This window comes from Sylvia atricapilla, chromosome 1 (assembly GCF_009819655.1).
Source record: "Sylvia atricapilla isolate bSylAtr1 chromosome 1, bSylAtr1.pri, whole genome shotgun sequence".
Lineage (NCBI taxonomy): Eukaryota > Metazoa > Chordata > Aves > Passeriformes > Sylviidae > Sylvia > Sylvia atricapilla.
The window spans coordinates 21,458,072-21,465,046 of NC_089140.1; positions in this window are offsets into that span (position 1 = coordinate 21,458,072).

Below are 6,975 nucleotides of genomic sequence, written 5' to 3' on the forward strand. Positions count from 1 at the left end.
ATCTATGCATTTTTTTATCTGATACAGGCCAGCACATCACAAATTGACACATGATATTGAAACTACTGACACAGAAATGTTAATCTAACTTTGATATCAGAGACAAATTGTGGTGAAATGATGGCATGATGCCTTCAAAATTAAGATATCAAGAAAAACTAACCTTTTTAATATACTTATTAACAAAAGTAGCAAACAAGACAAGAAAATGAAGCGAATACTTCAACATCTGCATATATTGTGACCAGAGAAAATCACACAAACTATTTTTTTCTTCCATTTACTTTAAAGATGGAAAGTTGGGTTTTCCAATAAGAGCCAGGTAGGCAATATGCTGGAAAGGATTGCAGGAATTCTGTAATGATTCCTCAACGACATTCAACCCTAGCATATATCAGGACACCTGTGAAGAACCTCTGATTTATGGTACTAGAACTCCTGTTCTGTTTTATCAGCCTTGTGATCAGGGCTGGAAAGAAACAATACTTCGTAAAGGAATTTTGCCAGATTGGATACCATTCTATCAACGAGAATTGTCCTATATGAGGGAATTATTATACTGCCAGAAACTGACAATTTTGTGTTTGTTTAACCATGCTATACACTCAGCTATAGAATAAAGCCTATTGTAGTTGCTGGACACTTTTTTTCCTGGACAAAGCATGAGAACAAATCAAGTTAATGTAAGCACCAAGCTTCTATTTGTGTTTAAAAAGAAAGTCTATTCTGAAAAGCATGTTTTAAAATTGCAAAACTACATGCTTTTTGTCTGTGATTTGATTTGGAGTTAATTGCTTAATCTTACAAAGAGGACTGCCACAAACTAATGTCACTAGATTCCTACTAGAAATGTGCCAGTTTTCAGCTTTACAAACTCAGTCTTGTTTCTGAAAACATAATTATTACTTGCTGGATAGTTGCATTGAAAGTTATATTATTAATACAGTTAGAAAAATTAATTTCAAGAAATATATTACAGAACATTAGGGCTTTAAGAATGTTCAAGACTTTATTTTACAAATGAAAGCTGATGGGAAAAGATAAAATTACTTTTTGTGAAGGTGAAAAATACTCTTCCGACTTAAATCTAAATAAAATATATAATACTATGATACATCCAATTTTTGTCCATAGAACTTTTCTAGGCAAGGATATGCCTGGTAACATTGTAACAGTACAAGTAATCCTTCTCTTCCTGAGTGGCTTTGATTGGACAGCCACCTTTTGCCAGCACAAAGAGCCCTTTGTAAACTGAATAGACACACCTTAAAAGTATTCAGCAGTTACTGATTAGTCACCATACATTAGCATTTTTTGATAACTTGAATTAATGAAATACTAAAGTGAGTTTTGGTATGTTCAGTGGCCTGAAACAAGAAACAGGAAAAATCTTTGTTGGCCAAGAAGTCCTCAGTAATGTATGGTAGAGCTAGTTTCTACAGCCCTTAGAATGGATCCTCATTGGGACTGAATTGCTTCCACAACCCTGCTATTCCCTTAGGATTTTATTTCTTTTCATGATTATGGTTTTTTGTCTTGAATCCCAAACTGCTGCTGAACTCCATTTCAAGAGTCTTACCTCTGTCTGCAACCTTTCTTACCTTGAAGAAGCCCATTTTATCAACTTCTTTGCAGTTCTTGATCCAAATTAAGCAATTTCCTCAAAAGTTAGAAAGATGTCTTGGATCACAGACAGCTGAACACCAGAAAAACAAGGAAAGAAGTTTAAAAACTCACTACATACAAAATATATAACAGCATCAATATTTTATTTTATACAGAAACCAATTATCAACTTATTCCCTTGTACAATACTATTTAAAGTCATATTTTCTAAATACTTGCATTCTATTCCATATTATCTCTGAAATGTCTAGATCACACAGGGAATTATGAGAATGAAAGACCTTTCATTCAGCTTTTCCCCATTAATACTGAATTTCAAGTTTTTGTTTCTTTCTATAGCTATAGTTCTTTATATGAGGAAGACATATAATGTCAAAATGCCGTCCTGTCCATCCTTCTTCCTTCAAGTCACACCAAGTATTACATATTACAGGTGTTTGAATTCTGTACCTGCATTGTTTGTTTCCAAAAGCAAAGTTGGAGAACTTCAGACTATCTGAAGTACTTGGAGGTTTTCTGGATATCTAACATGAATTGTTCTTGAGATAAGTTAGACCTATTATCCCTTCCCTGTCCACAACAAATAGGAAGAACTTCTTCCACTTCACTTTACAGAACTTTCAAAATCTTAATGCTGCTTTCACAAGTGTTGCCTGCCCTCTCTTGACAAAACAAAACAACAAAAACAGAACCCCAAACCAAAATAAATACCCCCATGCTCCTCCAGCTCTGTTCTTATAACCTCTCTAGGCAGAATTGCTGCTATTGATCTTTGACCTTACTATCCTCTGGACTCAAACTGCCCCAAAGCTTTAGTTTTTTTTCAGGTAAATAGCCCCAAACCAGGGGTTATTGCAATAATAGGGAAATATTTTTAATTTTTGTAAGTTATTTGAATTCCATTTTCTGTAGCAGTATGGAAGTATACTTACATATTTTATTTGATCTTAGACATTGGATATTGTTGCTGTGGTGAAATGACTAAAAATAATCACTTCATCTCATAAGACATTGATTATGTCACTGTGACCATGTTCTGCTTGTTAGTCTTTAACCACAGTCAAATTGCTTTGTTCCATTTTGATGTTTACTGTAAAACAAAGGATTGTGCACTCTAAGGTAAATGTGTTTCTACAGGCGATTGGATACAGTGCAGACATACTTTCACAAGCTCCAAACCTTTCCAACAGCCATAACTGTAGACAATAGAGGTATCATTTCTGCTTCCAGAAACGTCTGCCACGAGCCACAGCTCTGCTTAACTTGTCAACACCAATGGTGCCTGACAACAATCCAGGGAGACTCACCAGGAAGATTCTAGTTAAGATATCAAGATATGTCTGCATGTGATTTTCTTTTCTTGATATGCAGACATGTCAAGATACGCCTGCATGTCTTTCTTTTTCAAGAAACAGTTCTAAAGACACTGGAAGGAATAACTTTCTCATCATGCAGAACTTCAGCACTTAGAAAATCAGATTTCTCTATTTTGTGGTCAGCTACATTGTGGCTATAGTAACTGAAAAGGCTGTAGTATTTCTAATGACTCAGATTAGATGCTCTAATGTCTGATTAATCTATCTGCATCTTCTCTTGAATGCTCATTTCCCTAATTCCATAAAGGATCTTTAATCTTAATTTCCATAAATTCATCATAAGATCATTAAATTGTATTTTGATTGCAACAAAGTTTATAGCTCAATCTGCAGATACTATCTGCAGATAGTAAGGGAAAACCAACATTTTCCTATACACTACCCACTGAAACTTGAATTTATTTGATTTTTGCCTTGTAAATCCAGATTTCAGGGTGTTTTTCTTATTTATTTCTTAGTGATGTGTAAGTATAAACTTTGTGTAAAAATGACATAACATATTAAACAGTAATGAAATCAATGAAACTAAGGAAGTGGTAATCATGGCCAAACTCATATTAGTAATATTAGTAAATTCTGAGCTTCCTGCCAAGAAGAAGAAGAAGAAAGCACCCATACAAGATACTTAAGTAATCACCAAACCTCAGAGACCTTCCTCAATGTTCTTCCCCTTCTCTGTGTGGACAGTGAAATCACAATATGATTTCCTTCTTCCCAGACAGAATGGGAGATAAAGGCTGCAGGTCAGACTCAGAAGGACAGGCAGATGGTTCCCCAAAAAGTTAAAATACATGGGGAGCCTTGAACCACAAGGCTTTGACAGTGTCACAGCACCACACAATGATAATTGAAGAATCAAAGTGATCTCTGCTCATATTCCTCAACTTCCTCACTCTTTGCACTCTAGACATCCTCCTTTCTGACTCAGCCCTTTGTCATGACCTCTGTCCAATTTACATTCTGCTTGCATGCAGTGACACGTGACCCTGTGCGAGCGCCATGATACTAAATGTAATTCCTTGATTTCTTTTTATAGTCATCAATAAATCATGAATGATTAACAGCTCACCCTGATTGAATAAGATGTTCAGAACAGTCCTGTTTCCATATCACCACTCACTGAGGGCAAATGATTTTGTTACTATGAAAAACGTTCAAGGAAGCAACTCACAGCATGTCATTCGAGCACCTAGACAAACTGAGATACTTCCCACTCTTAGAAGTCCACTCTCCTTGTATTCATTGTCTGCACCTGGCACACAAGGAATGCTGTTCCAGTATAAATTAGAGAACCCAAGGCCAATATCCTAAGGGTCCCTGTGGGCAAGGCATGCTTATGAAATGCTACTAAGATTCCTCAATGGATACATCCTCTGGGGTTCTTTGAATAGACAGTACTATGAAGCAGAACCAAATTTAAAAAATTGCTCTTTTTTAACTACCTCTGGTCAGTATCTACGGGACTTGGTATGCAAAAAAAGCCTTTTATCTAACCAATAGAGGAAAAAACCTGGCAGTGACTCCACGTCACGGGCCATTTGCAGAAGCCAATATAGGATTTTTTGTGGTGTCTGAGGATGGATATATTGCTAAATTATCCCACACCCTAAAGAAGACAGATAATTTCTGCAGTGATCACTCATGGCTGACAATCAGTTCATGAAGACATCCAATGAGCTGGAAGTTATAAGCAGGTGCGACCAGAACCAGGCCAAGTCCTATAATAAACTGATTCCATGGTATGGTGCACATGAGGGAGGAGAACCTTGTCAACACATTAGCAAAGAAAGATGCTTATAACTGTATGTCACAGGACCAGAAGAATTTCTCACACACCCCTTGGATAATCTTACGTGTATATGAAATTGTATGTTTACAAAAACAAAAAATATTGAAATACAGTACTTAATTTTGTTCCAAATATACATGTGACAAAACCACTTTCTGAATACTGGTGTGGTGCATTGTTTCATGAAATAGACTTACAACCTACTTTCCTAATAGATTTCCACCAATATTCATATATCAAGTAAACTGAATGATTCAAGAGTGGTAGGTCTCTCAGGGAAAGCATGTGTGCTTGTTTCATGCTTCATAAAAATGAAGCTAAGTCTAAGTCAGCATGAGTGCATGGTCTTTTCATGCACTGGAGTTTAGATTGTGTTACTGCATTTAATTTGTTACAGAGTTCACCTTGCTCCATTAAATCCAGCACTAGAACTAACAATTTCTTCTGTTTCACAAAAGGGTGAAGTTGGGCAGGCACAATAATGCTTACCTCAAGGTTTCATAGTAAGTTGTTCCCCATAAACATTTTAACCCCAAGAACAGTAAAAGATATCTTTGGTTCTTTTTATGTGCCACCACTATGGTAGTCATCAAAACATCCTTTATGTTAGCACAATATTCATAGTAGTGGCTATTCTGATAATGGTAATCTAAGTAAACTGATCTCCTCCCAACAGATCACACAGATACAAATAAGGACTTGATTGTCATGCCATACAGATGACTCATACATACACTAGTGTTAAACCATGATAGAAAATAGAGGAAAAGAATAATTACATTGTTCAACTCTGAAAATCCCCTTCTTCTTCATATATATTTTGATGAATACATAAAAAAGAGGGGTGACCAACAGAAAAGGAGATATATATATATATAATATGGATATAGTGGGAATAATGGCAAATGTTACCAAAACGTTACCGCTGTTGTGCATGAGTTTTGATGTAGCTGATAATAAGACTATTCATGTTTTTGTCTCTCTTCAGATCTGGTGTATAATACCAGTCTAATGGTGTTTAAAAGTAGATTCTCAGTTTCTGATTGCTAGGTTTACCTTATAGTTTCTGCAGTGAACCATTTACTAACTTGAAGACACACCCTGAAAACTGCACTGCACAGATGAGTTTCTGCACACTCAGAAAGCCCTTTTACTTCAATACCAGTCACCCAGAACACGACTGTCAACCCTACATGCAAGAACATAAGGGAGACTCAGACCACAGCTATACCAAAAATTCAGGTTAAAGTGACAACAAAATAGGCTTTTATTACCCAGTTATGCTGTTAAAACCAAAACAGTGGTTAAAAAAAGAAATGCACCCTGCTGGTGCATCTTGTTTGGCATGTGCTGCTCCTAAAATATGGGAGATTATCATAACAATAGCAGCTGACCCAGCTGCAGAGTGAGCAAGTGTATTTCCTTAAAACTTGAGGCTGCTGAATCCAGAAACTTTTAAAATGGGGCTTTTGGGACTTTAGAAGCTTTCCTTAACTAGTAAGGATTCCACAGCCTCAGAATGGAGCATGATTATCAGCCATACTGCAGGAACAATTTCCTGCAAGAAATTTACTAGGTAGAGGTCTCAGAACAGTTATGACACATGTTATAACATGTCTCAATGAGCAATGACAGGAGACTTGGCTAGCAGGTAATTCCACCTAGAGGTTGAGAATGTAAAATACTATGAATCTGTGAACACTATGAGATTGCAAAATACTGTGAATCTTGGGATAATCATTGGTATTGGCATCTAGGAATGTATCTGATCAAATAGAACCACTGGTTTTGGAGTAGCAGTGGTACAAGACTTCAGTTAGCAAGAGTAATTATCAGACTGGTGAATCAATCACAGCTACAATGGGAAGAGCTGCAATTTCAGCTTCAGCAGGTATGGGCAAGGGCAAGGGCAAGCCCATACAAGGGTATGTCCATGGGCAAGCCAAATGGACAAGGTGAGAAAGAATACAAGGAAATCCCAGTCCTGCAGATCTAATAAAAGGTCTACACACTGTAGACATTTCAGACTGTAATTTTCAGAAATACAGTCTTAAATGACCCACAGCTTCCATTTAAAATAAAGATAAAAAGGAACGGAAAAGGAAAAACCATCCTCAGCGTGGGTTTAGCTCTTTATGTAAAAAGAGGTGGTGATGGTAACTGCAAAATATTCTTGGATGATAT